The sequence below is a fragment of the Saccopteryx bilineata genome, chromosome 7, assembly GCF_036850765.1.
Source record: "Saccopteryx bilineata isolate mSacBil1 chromosome 7, mSacBil1_pri_phased_curated, whole genome shotgun sequence".
Lineage (NCBI taxonomy): Eukaryota > Metazoa > Chordata > Mammalia > Chiroptera > Emballonuridae > Saccopteryx > Saccopteryx bilineata.
In genome coordinates this window covers 19985772-20000685 of record NC_089496.1, presented here as the reverse complement: position 1 = coordinate 20000685, position 14914 = coordinate 19985772, and the positions used below count along the sequence as shown (strand labels likewise).

Sequence of the window (14914 nt, the reverse complement as noted above, 5' to 3'; positions counted from 1 at the left end):
GGTAAAAAAAGATTAGTTTAAATTTTAAATTATGGATAAGGTACAATCCCAAGTTTTGCTTAACCACAGCAAGTTGGTTATTTCTGAACACATATATCTCAAATACCAAGTTCTACAAATATAAATTAAGCACTATAAATTTGCTACATTACTATAAAACATACCTGGTAGGAATGATCACATTTACTTTATTTAGGTGTCAAGAATAAAAAAGTGACTCTACAGGAAGTAAAATTGCTGACAAGGCATAAAAAATACACCAGAGGGAAGTAAATCAACCCTAGAGTATGCTGGATGACCTTCTATGTATAGAGTCAGTTGACTGACAGAGCCGCAAGCACTAAGACATGATTTTTGTTTAATTGAAGAGTTTGACTGGGATATCTAGCTAACAATTTGAAAGAAAGACTATACTAACTGCTGTCACTTTCTTACTTCAAGTTTACTTTTATTGCAAGCCAGTGCCCTCTTCGATTCTCTGCTGAAACTATTCTCTCAAAGGTCATCAAAAATTGCATTTCCTGGAGACAAACTGTAGTCAAGTTTTATTCTTTTGCATGTGGCTTTCCAATTTTCCCAGCACCATTTTTTGAAGAGATTTTCTTTTCTTCATGGTGTGTTTTTGGCCCCTTTATCAAAGATGCACAAAAATGAATTCAAAATAGAACAAAGACCTAAATATAAGATCTGAATCAATAAATTAAATAGAAGAAAACATAGGTACTAAACTCATGGACCTTGGCAGTAGAGAACACTTTATTTATTTGACCCCAAAGGCAAGGGAAATAAAGGCAAAGATAAATTAATGGAACTACATCAAACTAAGAAGCTTCTGCACAGCAAAAGAAACTGTCAACAAAACAAATAGCCAACTAAATGGGAGATGATATTTTCAAACAACATCTCAGATAAGGGGCTAATATCCAAAATATATAAAGAACTCAAAAAACTCAACAACAAACAAGCAAACAATCCAATTAAAAAATGGAAAGAGGACATGAACAGACACTTCTCCCAAGAAGACATACAAATGGCCAACAAATATATTTTAAAAAATGCTTATTTTCACTAGCTATTAGAGAAATGCAAATCAAAACTATAATGAGATACCACCTCACACCTGTTAGATTAGTTATTATCAACAAGACAGGTAATAACAAGTGTTGGAGAGGCTGTGGAGAAAAAGAAACCCTCATTCACTGTTGGTGGGAATGTAAATTAGTGCAACCATTATGAAAGAAAGTATGGTGGTTCCTCAAAAAATTAAGAATAGAACTACCATATGACCCAGCAATCCCTCTACTGGGTATATACCCGCCAAATTCAAAAACATGGGTACGTAAAGACACACGCACCCCCATATTCATTGCAGCACTGTTCATGGTGGCTAAGACATGGAAACAGTCCAAGTACCCTTCAATAGAGGATTGGATAAAGAAGATGTGGTACATATCTACAATGGAATACTACTCAGTCTTAAGAAATGATGAACTAGTATCATTTACAACAACATGGATGGATCTTGATAACATTATACTGAGTAAAATAAGTAAATCAGAAAAAGCTAAGAACTGTATGATTCCATACATAGGTGGGACATAAAAATGAGACTCATGGACATAGACAGAAGTGCAGTGGTTACCAGGGTGAAGGGAAGGAAGGAGAGGGAGGGGGTGGGGGGACGGGAAGGGCTTAAAGAGAAACAAAATATAGGGTGACAGATGATGATCTGACTTTGAGTGATGAGTATACAGCATAATCAACTGTCCAAATGATGTGAAGATTTTCTCTCTAAATCTATGTACTTTGATTGACCAATGTCACCCTGTTAAATTTGATTGTCTAAATAAATTAATTAAAAAAAGAAATTTACCTATATAAAAATAAAATTACATTTCCCAAGTGAAATGCACCCTATAAATCCCCATTCAGATACTCTAGTGCCCTGTTTCTTCATTTGGTCTATGAGTATCACAGTTACCTATCCCTAATCAATCATGCTTCTTTTCTTTGACAAGTTTTATTTAAAATATGGTGCCAGGAATTCAAAGTGCTCTTTCAGTTATGGGTTTGATGAGACCAAGAAGTCTTTTGCTAAACCACCCCATATTGTAGTTCAATCACACAAATTGAATCTGAAAGTATCAGGGTTTCTCTTTCAAATACATCTCCCTGTAGTTTCAAAACTCTACTGTGTGGCATTTCAGAGTTTCTTAAAGTTCAAAATGATTCAATTATTAATTATAAGAAGCATTATAGTTTAGAATTAAGTTCTCAGCCTTTGAAATCAGATGACCCAAGTTCAAATCCTATTTTTTTTGTCACTACTAGCTATTAGACTTTTAGCAAATTAATCCTCATAAGCCTTCTTTTCTCCATCCATAATAGGGCGCTGTAATAATGCCTATCACTTAGAATCATTATAAGAAAAAAATGAGATGTTTTTGGAACAAGATTTTTAAAAATAAATAAATAAAATAATTGATATAAATACCCTAACTTGTACTCTTTAATCCACAAATAATTCATTATTATTGTTATTTTTGCTATTTTTTAGATAGATGTGGGAAAAGCATAAGTATGTCTTGTAAACTGACCAGAAATCAAAGTACAAATAAGAATAACTCAGAGCAATCTTACTGATCATTCATTTTCCTGGTTTATTTTGTCCCTTAGTATTGATTTTATTATAAATAGGCTCAGGGTTTTAGCATGTCAGGTTATTCTGGGTAAATGAAGGAATATACCCCAGAGGTGTTGGCCTTTGGGCTGATTGCTGAAAGATGAGTAAAAAATTGCTGGGCTACTGAACGGGGAGAGGTTGCGGCAGAGGAAATTCATGTACAGAGGTGTGAAGGTAAATCACGAGGGAAAGCGGGGCTGGCTGAGTGCTGCCAGAGGGGAACCTGTAAGGGAGAAGGTGTTAAAGGTACAGAAGAGCATTCTGCTTTGCTTTAAACTATGGAATGAGACACATGCAAAACATTTTACATTTATAAGCTTACTACTGGAGCAAGGACCTTAGAAAAAAACCTTGAGACTTGTTAAAGCTTCAGTTACAAAGCTTGATTCTACAGGAGACTTGAGAGTCCGTTTACTGAAGGAGCTAGGCCAGGGATCATCAACCTTTTTGGCTGAGAGAGCCATGAATGCCACATATTTTAAAATGTAATTCCATGAGAGCCATACAACGACCCGTGTATGTTAGGCATTATCCAATAAAAATTTGGTGTTGTCCCAGAACAGCTGTGATTGGCTCCAGCCACCTGCAACCATAAACATGAGCGGTAGGAAATGAATGAATTGTAATACATGAGGATGTTTTGTATTTTTAACATTATTATTTTTTTATTAAAGATTAGTCTGTGAGCCAGATGCAGCCATCAAAAGAGCCACATCTGACTCGCGAGCCATAGGTTCCCCACCCCTGAGCTAGGCTGTTCAACACTCGCTTCTCCCAATTCCCTTAACCTCTTCATTCCCAGCTCACCACAGCTATAATCTGAACTAAGCCTTCACTCTTTTTTTTTTCAATTCATAGGCTTAATAACTATGACCAATGCAAGCTCAGGGAGTCCTGGATGTGAAGTCACCTGTCATTTTGTTCTCTACTGTAAAGAACAAGGGCCAAACACATTGGTGTAGCCACAGCTTCTACATTCAGATGTTCATTACTAAAGGAAACTGATGGACACATTCATTAATTAGGCAAATCATTCTGGGCCATGGCATCAAATCAGGTGTCACCACAGCCTGAAAAAGATAAAATATCTATTCTTCTCCATTTTAAAGTGAAGAGTACAATTTGGTGTTTTTGGTCATATCTAATTCAATTCAATGTGTTTTCATACAAAATAAAGAAAATAAAATCTTGAATGGCTTTATTTGAAAGTCAGTAAATAACTAGTTCACAGATCTGTTCAGTCTGGATTCTAAGTATACAAACAAAATGTTGAAGCATATTTGAAGTGCACTAAAACTTGGTTTCTAGTTTTATCCAGCGGCCTTTGAATTTTTCAGTAAAAGCATTCTTATCTCTATTACCTGACTTGACTATTTACTAGTAGCTTCTTATCCCCAATAGACCACACTGTCTGAATCTCAGTACTTGGTGCAGACTTATCCTAGTTCACCATTCTCGGACCCTTGAGCACTTGACCTTCCAGCATCTAAGCTATATTCATATTTTATCTAAGATTATTCATATTTCTCCCCCCAACCTGTTAATGGCACTTATTCTTGTTACTGGAAATACATTATTTAACTGAACATTTTATTAATTTAGTAATAAAATATGTTTGAAAGAAAAGAGCTGTTTCTATGAAAACCAGGTTCAATGCTTTGGAAAGACTCAAGAATGGATATTATTAAATTACATGTGAGGCACTGGTGGGTTGGCTCAGTGGTAGAGTGTCACCAGGTGTGTGGATGTCCAGGGTTTGATTCCCAGTCAGGGCACACAGGAGAAACGACCATCTGTTTCTCCACCCCTCCCTTTCCTCATTCTCTTTTTCTCTCTTTGTCTTCTTTTCCTTCAGTCATGGCTTGATTGGTTGGAGCAACTTGGCCCTAGGTACTGAAGATGGCTCCATGACCTTTCCTCAGGTGCTAAAATAGCTTGGTTGCTGAGCAACGGAGCAACAGCCCCAGATGGGCAGAGCATGGTGGGGCATGGGGCTTGCCAGGTAGATCCTGGTCAGGGTACATGTGGGAGTCTGTTTCTCTGCCTCCCCATCTCTCACTTAATAATTATAACAGTAATAATAATAATAATAATAATAATAAAAGAATTACATGTGAGGACAATAATATTAAAAAATTGGGGAAAATAACACAAACTAGAAATATTTGACATTCATATTGACTGATAAATATAAATTAAGTTCTCACTCATCTTTGAATAACCAAAAGAAATTTTGAATGCTGAATTCAAATATGTTCTATGCAAGAAAAGACAGTCAGCAGATCCATTCTCAAAGGAAAGTAACTAGGTCTGCTACAAAAGATAAAGAAGTATTCTAAGTTGAAAATTTCAATTCTGTATGTATTATGTCTCATAATTTCTGGTGTTATGAACAGTTTTTTTACTAACCAACCAACCACACATTTCAATAGCATTGGATAAAAAGGATTCAATTGCCCTTTAGAACTTTTGATGCAAAGACTCTCAAATTACCTCTTAAATGCATAAACATAAAAATTAATATGTATTAGTACAACCAGAGGTCAATCCTTTACTAACATTTTAATCCCTCTATTTGATTTGAAATATGCTAAAATAATATGGCAAGACAGTCTACACACATACCTAAATTTAACCACTACTGGGATTTTATTTAGCTTCAGAAGGTCTGTGAACAAAAACAAATGCTTCTATTCATGTCACTGATTTGGGTTTTCTTAACAGGAGTTACTATGGAAAGAGCTTATAGTAATTAGTATATAAATACTATGAGAACTACAAAAGGGAGAAATCAAAGAAAAAAAGTTCATTTTGAGAGAGGGTAATATAGTTATTTTCGCAGCACAAAAGGGTATCTCTGTTAAATTGTGGTTAATTTCCCTAATCATTTCACTGAATGCCACATTTAAATATAGATTATTGGTTCTCAAAGTTAAGCACAATGCACTAATTTTATTTAAATATGGACTGTATTCCTTAAATCTCTGTATCTATGCTCTACTGTTATTGCTAGGAACTGTCTTTTCTGTGGTTTCTTCCGTTTGTATTTAAGATGTAATAAAAGCTGAGGTTACTTATAAGACATTTTATGAGAGGTTTTATAATTTAATGGTCACCACTTGGGACCTTCATTTTTCTGTTTGAGTTTCTAGCCCCACTGAATAATGAATGCAATAATTTGTCATTTTATCTGAGCTGCAATCTGCAAAGTTCAATGACCCTAACACATTTTTATAACAAAACTTTTCTTTCATTCTCCTCATCAAAGTCATTTGTAAATTCTGGAAGCTCACTATCCCAAGTGTTCACAATCTTTTAAAATGCTGTAGAAGCTGGTCTGTGGTGGCACAGTAGATGATGAGCCAATCTGGGACACTGAGGCCACCAGGTGGAAACCCTGTGGTTGCCGGGTCAAAGATACAACAAGCAAACAATGAACAACTCAAGTGAAGCAACTATGAGCTGATACTTCTCACTCCCTCACCATCTCTCCTTTCTCTATAAAATCAATAAAAATAAAATAAATCTTTAAATATATATAATAAAATATTCTAGAAGCAAGTATACTCTGTATATGTTCTTAATTTTCTTCATTGGGAATGAGTTACTTTGTTTAAAATACAACTTGGTGATTAAGTTCCATGCTTTTTTTTTTTTTTTTTTTTTGTATTTTTCTGAAATGAGAAGTGGAGAGGCGGACAGACTCCTGCATTGCCTGACCGGGATCCACCTGGTATGCCCACTAGGGGGCGATGCTCTGCCCATTTGGGCCACTGCTTCATTGCAAACGAAGCTATTATAGCGTCTGAGGTGGAGACCATGAAGCCAGCCTCAGTGGCTGGGCCAACTTTGCTCCAATGAAACCTGGGCTGAGGAAGGGGAAGAAAGAGATAGAGAGAAAGGAGAGGGGGAAGGGTAGAGAAGCAGATGAGCACTTCTCCCATGTGCCCTGGCTGGGAAACGAACCTGGGACTTCCACACGCTAGGCCAATGCTCTACTGCTGAGGCAAGTGGCCAGGGCCAAGTTCCATACTTTCTTGACATATAGAAATACATTTAATGTTGGAATCCTGATGTATAAAAATGAAGATTCCATAAAATAATGGCACACCAATAAATATAACCTGAAAGCATTGCATTTGTATAAAATATCAGCTCAGAGTTTCTTTTTCAAAATTATGCAAACTATGAAGGCATTCTAAATAATTTCTTTAACAGAAAATAGTCACCATTAACATAAAAGTGATGTTATAAACAAAGTGTAATTTCAGGTCATAAATGAAAATGTTTTGTAAAACTAGCCAGAACACGTTCTGATAATAAACATCGGAAGAGGTGCAACAGGTTATGTTGGTTTGCAGTGATTCTGCTTAGGAACTCTCCTATTTCTTTTCTAAAAGCATTTGACATTCTTGCATATTTAGGTTGTTTAACCTCATAGTTCTTCAGAGAAGGTAAACTGAGTTGAAGTTTCTTTTTTACATCTGAGTTTCGAGAGTCTAAATTAGGCATAGTATTTCACAATCACACTTTCTAAACAGAATCTGCTGTATGGAGCACAAAGTTTATTTATAGACTGAATATAGAAATAAATAATTACGCTCACAGCTTTAGGATTTATTTCAGCTGGATATAGCTAACACATTAGGCATTTAAACATGTCTCCACAGGTGTTATTTCCAGCTGCTGCTTTTTGGTATCTTTATTCAGTTGTAGTTAGATTACATTTTCTTTGGCTTCCTTAAAAAATGTAAAAACTAAAATCTTCTTGTACACATTCCATGTTAAAATTCCTGTCTTGGCTTCCTCATGAGCTTCAAGTCACTGATTTCTGGCTTCTATAAAAATTATTAAAATTTCCATCATTGGACAAACATGCCCCCCAAATTGTTCTCATTTCTTTTATTGTCCCCATTCTACCTTGCACATCTTTTTTGTAAAATACAATTTTATCATTTTATTCATCAATTCAATTTAACTTGCTTGTATCTGTCTGTTCTCCATGCCTCGTACAGACTTCAGACATTATATAGAACATATCTCATGGGCAGCATATCTGAACTTCAGCAACAGCTCCATGGGAAATGGAGCACCCTAGTTAACCATGCAATTCCATATGGGAGAAATGGCAGAGAGGCACTATAAAAATCAAACAATTTCTTCCCTAGCTTGCTTGTTGTAGTATGCAGCAGAATAATCAGTTTGGAACACATGCTTTAAATCTGCCAGACCTGGGGTTGAATCCTGACTATTCTCCCTAGTTCCCATGTGATTGGTTAAGTCATTTCATCTTACAGAATCACTGTTTGCTTACATTTAAAAGTAAAGCAGAAATATGTGTCACATATGGTTCCTGCGAGAATTAAATGATATGACATATGTAAAATATGTAGTATAGAACCAGATGCATTGAAAATACTTTCTAAATTGTCACTATTCATATTCTTATTGTTTAGTGTAGAGACAAATGGGTAAATACCTAAAATCTTATAGACATGTGGTATTAATGTCCAATACCATAATAGAGTGTTATGCTATGCATCTAAACCATCAATATTAAATTATCATGACCTTTCAGAAATGAGAGAAGTCTGTTAAAAAACTGAGAAAATTTGTCATTAAAATAGTAAAGCTAAAGTTATGTATGGAGCTGAATAAACACATAAACTTTTTTTCTTTTTCTTATTTTGGTATTGCCTAAGGACATAATGGAGAGAGTTACAGTTCACATAAACATCAGAGTGACAAAGAACACAGATTATGTACCCCATCCACCATAGTGTGATGACAAACACCACACAACAAGCAGGACATAAGCTTCCCAGGACTTGTTGCCGGGGACTTCTCAGTCCGTCACCACACAAACAGGTTGCTTAGTATTTTGCTTGCTTCACAAAATATTTGATTTATCAAATATTTACTCACTCTTTTCCCCAGTTCCCCATGATAGTTTCCTCAGAAATAGACAGAAATAGGGCACCTCCGAGATCAGACGAATCCAGACATGCAACTATAATCGTTTCAGTTCAGAGTTTCTCAAATCGCTGACCCGGGAAACAGTGCCACATAATAGTCATGGGCAAGAAAAAGATATTTTGGTAATTATTTTAGGGTTATTTCTATGCTAATATTAATGAGACACTTCTAGACTGTTCTACAGCAGATTATACAATATTAACAAAACTAATTTGATCACAAAATGAATATATAAGGGATAGTTATATTTTAACTTGAAAAAATTGATTCCAGAGTTATTAGATAGAATTTATATATATATATGTACATATATATATATATATATATATATATATGTAACATTGTACTAGTTCTAGGTATACGGCATGATTTGATATAACCTGAAATGATCGCCAAAGTAAGTTTAGTTAACACACATCACCTCACAGATATGATTTTTTTCTTGTGATGAGAATGTTTAAGATTTACTCTTTTAGCAACTTTCAAGTACATGATACAATATTGTTGAGTGGCATATCTTAATGCTTTTGAAGTGTTCTTGAAGAAGCATTGTTTGAGAGATATTAGTTTAGTTGTAAAAATCTTTTCAAACTGAAGAAGTATAAAATAGTTATTCTCGTGTAAAAATATCAGCTAATATTTTCTAGGGTACCTAGGGGGAGATAATGGATAAAGAAAAAGAAGTAGAAAGGAAAGAGGGAAAGGAGAATGGGAGAATGGAAGAATGTAGTTCACATGCTATAATATTTTTATATTCAGAAAATAACACTTTTAAACAAAAGCAATACCATTTTTATTTTTTAAATAATTTTAACTATTTTTACCATGTTCAAATTAAATATTAATAAAATTAAGAGAACTTTACATTGCATAAGCCATTATTTCATGCACATTAGTTTATTCCAATAGGAGAATTGTTTTTAATATGCATAAAACTGTAGAGTGCTGAGTTCTTGTCAACTAGAGAATATACTGTGGTCTTCAGTTTCAGAATTTAGCAACACATTTAGTACATACAGGGTCAAGAGGGTTGACAAGGCTTTCTTTACATGAATCTTGCTGGGTTTTAGAAATGGCTTGATTTCAGAAGCCATGCTGTGCTACTATCCAGAGTAGGAATGTACAAGATACTGTTACTGGCTACAAAGCTATCTCTGCAGAGCTGTGGAGTCCGGCCTCAGCTCTCAGGCAGAAGTCCCCAGCCCCTCACCTCTTGGTGAACAGAATCCTCACCAGGAGGCAAGTTCTCCAGGAAACAGGATTCAAGTACCGCAAGGATATGGTGTCCTGGTAGGACATTCAGCTTTCTCTGAAGGGCACAAGTGAGTAACAGGACCTGAAAATTGCAATGTCGTAAATAGCACAAAATATACAAATTCTAGCTCTTTAAAACATGTTTATTTATTGATTTTTCAAAGAGGAAGTAAAAGAAAGAAACATCAATTTGTTGTTCCACTTGTTCATGCATTCATTAGTTGATTCTTATATGTGCCGTGACCAGGGATCAAACCCACAACCTTGGTTTATTGGGACAACACTAGTCAACTGAGCAACCCAGCCAGGGTAGAAATTCTAGTCTTAGTTGTGCTACTTATAAGCTATGTGACATCAGGTCTGTTAATTATACTCTATACACCTCAGTTTCTTCAATTAGAAAATAGGAATAATGATACCTGACAGCAAAAATCCAGGCACTATAAAGTGCTTAGCATGAAAAAAGCATTCAATTCAGAAAACAGTTTAGTATGATAGTTGCATAATTAATGACTACTTCAGGAGAGAAAAATAATCAAAACCAACCAAAAATAAAATAAAAAAATAAAAAAACCTCACAACAAAACCCCCATACAGATGAAGTTATTTTAATCTCTGACCTCTGTCTTTATTCTTTCTTATCTGTATTTCAGAGCTCTGGTCTGCTTCTTCATATAAAACCTGCTACATCCTTTTTACACTATTAGGGATGTTCCATTTTATAACCCTGTGCTATTAATAGTTACTGATAAGTTTAAATGTGAATTTCTCTCAGTGATTTTGGTACTGAAGTCCAAAATTGATCTTTTCTTGGCTGAAAAATTTTATATTGTCAGGGTTACTTCAACAACTGAAAGTACACTTAAGGTTTTAATACTACTGCAGAATATAATTTTTAAGCATTCTTCAAGATGTCACCACATACGGTTATCCATCATCACATCCTAGAGCCGTGATGGCGAACCTTTTTATAAAAACCGCCCACTTTTGCAGTGCTGGTCAACCTGGTCCCTCTCGCCCACTAGTGGGCATTCCAGCTTTCATGGTAGTCAGTAGCGGAGCAACCAAACGGCGCTGCGATTGGCCCACCATGAAAACTGGAACTGCCCACTATTGGGCAGGAGGGATCAGGTTGACCAGTACTGCAAAAGTGCACGGTTTTTATAAAAAGGTTCGCCATCATGGTCCTAGAACGCGCCAAATTTTATTAGTGTGACATGATGTAATGTGACAGGGGAGACCCACTGAGCCTGATTTATTGCACATATGTACCCATACAAAGTGTAAACCAAGATATCACATGAAGCACTGTTTCAAAATACAGTTGCCAAAATTACAGATTATCTAAGCTACCTTAAAAAGAATAATTATGGCCCTAGAGCGCTGTTCTAGTATGCCAAGGTTGGGGCTTAGATCCCTGGTCAGGGTACATACAACAGTCAACCAATGAATTCATAAACAAGTGGAACAACAAACCAATGTTTCTGTCTCGCTTTCCCTTCCCTTCTTTCTAAAACGTTAATCAATTTTTTAAAAAGGAATAACTATGAATTAAGAACTTTTTCTGAAACATGTTTAATAATAAGATATACTTAAAAGATAGTGTCTTCCGTGATTACTACTGTTCAAATGCCCCAAGATGAAGAGGATGAAGAGAAAGTGATGAGTAGATATGAATGGCGCAGCACCATTTGGCTACACAAATGCTTTTCCATCACTATTTCGTCAGGCCGCTGTATCTTTAGATCAGATATCGGCTTGATTTGGTCTTTTTTCTTCCCTTTGAGGCCTCAGAAACTGTTCTAATAATCCTGTAGAAAGAATGTCTGTCCAAGAAATTTTTCAAATATTTTATATTCCTTAAATTAGTTCTCAATATTAAAGCGTCTCTAAATTGATGCAGGTTTGTAAACCACAAATGGATAGCTTTTATTCTACCCTGAATGTTTTCCTCTTAAACGATTATTTAGCATTGCTATTTAAGTACTTTACTTCAGTCAGTGAAAAAAAATCCTTTGCCCATGGTTGAAGATTTCATGAGTTAATTATCAGATGGAAGAAAGCACTCATTTTTGAAATATTACTAGATGCTAACTCATGAATTAATGAAGATCACTAAGGGTTTGTAAAAATAGGAGCCGCTATTTAATGCATGTCTACTGTGTTCCATGCTCTCCCCTCCCCACCTCCTTATTCCTCCCAACTCTCTATGACATGTAATGTTATAACCATTTTACAGGCAAAGAACCTGAGCCTCAGCTGATTAGGTAATTGTCTTGGAACACAGACTAGAAAATGCCAAAATCAGGTGTGAATCCAGTTCTATGCATATCCAAAGCCATTGTTCAATTTTCTCTGTAACACAGGCCATTTGTGTGTGTGTGTGTGTGTGTGCATTGTTTTAATTAAATTTATTGAGGTGACATTGGCTAATGAAATTACATAGGTTTCAAGTGTACAATAATATATCATATGTATATTGAACTGTGTTTACCACGCATGTTTTCATAAATGTTAGTATTTCACCTTTCATCTTTTCTTATGGCTCAGTTACATTCCATTGTATATATGTACTACATCTTTACACAAACATCTATTAAAGGATATGTTGGTTATTTTTTTATTTTTATTTTTTTTTATTTTTATTTTTTTACAGGGACAGAGAGAGAATCAGAGAGAGGGACAGACAGGAACAGACAGACAGAAATGGAGAGAGATGAGAAGCATCAATCATCAGTTTTTCGTTGTGGTTTTTTAGTTGTTCATTGATTGCTTTCTCATATATGCCTTGACCGTGGGCCTTCAGCAGACCAAGTAACCCCTTGCTCAAGCCAGCAACCTTAGGTTCAAGCTGGTGAGCTTTTTGCTCAAACCAGATGAGGCCGTGCTCAAGCTGGCAACCTCGGGTGTCAAACCTGGGTCCTCCACATCCCAGTCTGATGTTCTATCCACTGCTCCACCTCCAACTGCTTAATCACATTGGTTTTTGTTATGCACTAACCCAAGCTATCTTCAGCTTCAAATTGGAGGTTAGGACAGGGGTGCTTGTAGATGTGAATGGAAGATGGAATGGTTAATGGAACTAATTTTTTATTTGGTTAACACTCTTAAATATTCTTTTTGGGCAAGGCACCATCGTTCAGGATGGGAATACAGGAGTAAAAGGTACTGATGAGAATTTTAGCTGAGGTGTTAATATGGAAGGCAGAAGCATTAATTTGAAAAGAAAACTGTAGGGAGATGATGTCAGAGTAATGGCGGGGTAGGAAGCGATACTGATAAATCTCCCCCAAAACTCAACAAGATCTTCAACCAGAAACAGAAAAACCTATCCTTGGAGCCTCCAGATGTTTTCCAATACACCCGAAGGTATGGTCAAGTGAAAAATTTGCTAAATATATAACCAAACCCTGAAGGAAATAGGGAGTAAGAAATGCTCCGCCTTCCTCACTAACCTAAACAGGGCGGCTTTCACTGGGAACTGAGAATATAGAAACTAAGGCAGGCAAAGGGGGTGAATAGATCTAGGCTGCGGCACAAATGGCTGAACCATGCTGTGGCACGGAGATCTAAGCCGAGGAAAAACTGTTCCTGTGGCAACCCGGGCAATACAAGCTAACACTCACGTCAAACCAAGACAAAGAAAGACAAGTGGGGCAGCCATTTTCCCCATCCCCTGGTCAGCGCGCGCAGATAGTGGGCGAGAGATTCCTTCCAAAGCCCCGGGGGTGGGCGCCCATGTTATCCCACAGAGAGGCAGAGTCAGAGGCCTTTGTGTGGGCCAAAAGCGGAATCTCTGGGCCGCCCCAGCGCCCTGGGAAAGCCACACACAGAGAGGGAGCAAGAACTAATTCCAACGGTGGAACTTTTCCGTGCTGGTGGGGGTTTCACTCAGAGGGTGAGGTGGCCGACCTGATATCCTGGTGTGCGCACGCAGAAAGTGAGTGAGAGATTCCTCCGAGTGCCTCGGCAGTATGCGCCCCTGTTATCCCACAGAGGGGCAGAGTCAGAGGCCTTTCTGTGGGCCAAAAGCGGAATCTCTGGGCCGCCCCAGCACCCTGGGAAAGCTGCACATGGAAAGAGAGCGAGAACTAATTCCAATGGTGGAACTTTTCTGTGTGGGTAGAGGTTTCACTCAGAGGGTGAGGTGGTCGGCCTGATATCCTGGTCTGCGCACGCAGATAGTGAGTGAGAGTTTCCTCCAAGTGCCCCGGGAATGGGCGCCCGCCCGTGTTACAGGACAGAGTGGCAGAGCCAGAGGTCTTTGAGTGGGCAGAAGCCCTGCCTGATTATGCTAGCAGCTCTGACTGACTGAGCTTTACCCAGAGCCCTGTGCTGAGTGGAAATAGAGTGGGGAATTGCAAGCTCTTTGAGCCTCTTACTATCCAGGCAGGGGAAGCAGCAACCCCTTAGCTGGACTATCAGGCTATTAATTGAGGAAGGAAAGACTAGGAGAAAGGCTCCAGGAACATGGCCTCTCTCACTGTCAGAGCCTATAAATGCTAATGAGCCTCGACTGCTAACGAGACTAAAGCACAATACATGACATTGCCATAGAGACTTATCAACTGCAAACCTCTACCTGAACGAGCCAAAGGGGCAGAACATGGGTACAGAGTCACCGACCAGGAAGAGGGAGAGAAAATAAAAAGCAAGAAGATGACCTCTCAAAATCAAGAATAATCCGCAGACTTTATAACCTATCCCATTTTATTATATTTGTTCGTTTGTTTCTCTTATCTTCATTCTTGATATTTTTTTTCCTCCTCCAATTTGGTCGATTAACTCTCTGCCGGTCTTACTCTCTCCTCTCCTTGAATTACACTACCCATAAGTGTTACATCTCCCATTATCTTTTCTCTCCTCTTCCTTTCTCTCTATGAGGGTTGCACTCCAAAACCCTTAACTCTCTCTCTCTCTCCTCTTTTTTCTTTTTTTTTCTTTTAGTGGTTCCCTCTTTTTTTTCTCTTTCTTTTATCCCTCTATATTAGTTTCTTCCTT

The 14914-nt window shown here is 37.2% G+C and overlaps 1 protein-coding gene across 1 annotated transcript in view; it reads right to left on the bottom strand.

Annotated features, from left to right (window-relative positions):
* The window catches only part of ZNF804B (zinc finger protein 804B), a 576747-nt gene that overhangs the window by 151292 nt on the left and 410541 nt on the right, over positions 1-14914 (bottom strand). The window lies entirely within an intron of this gene.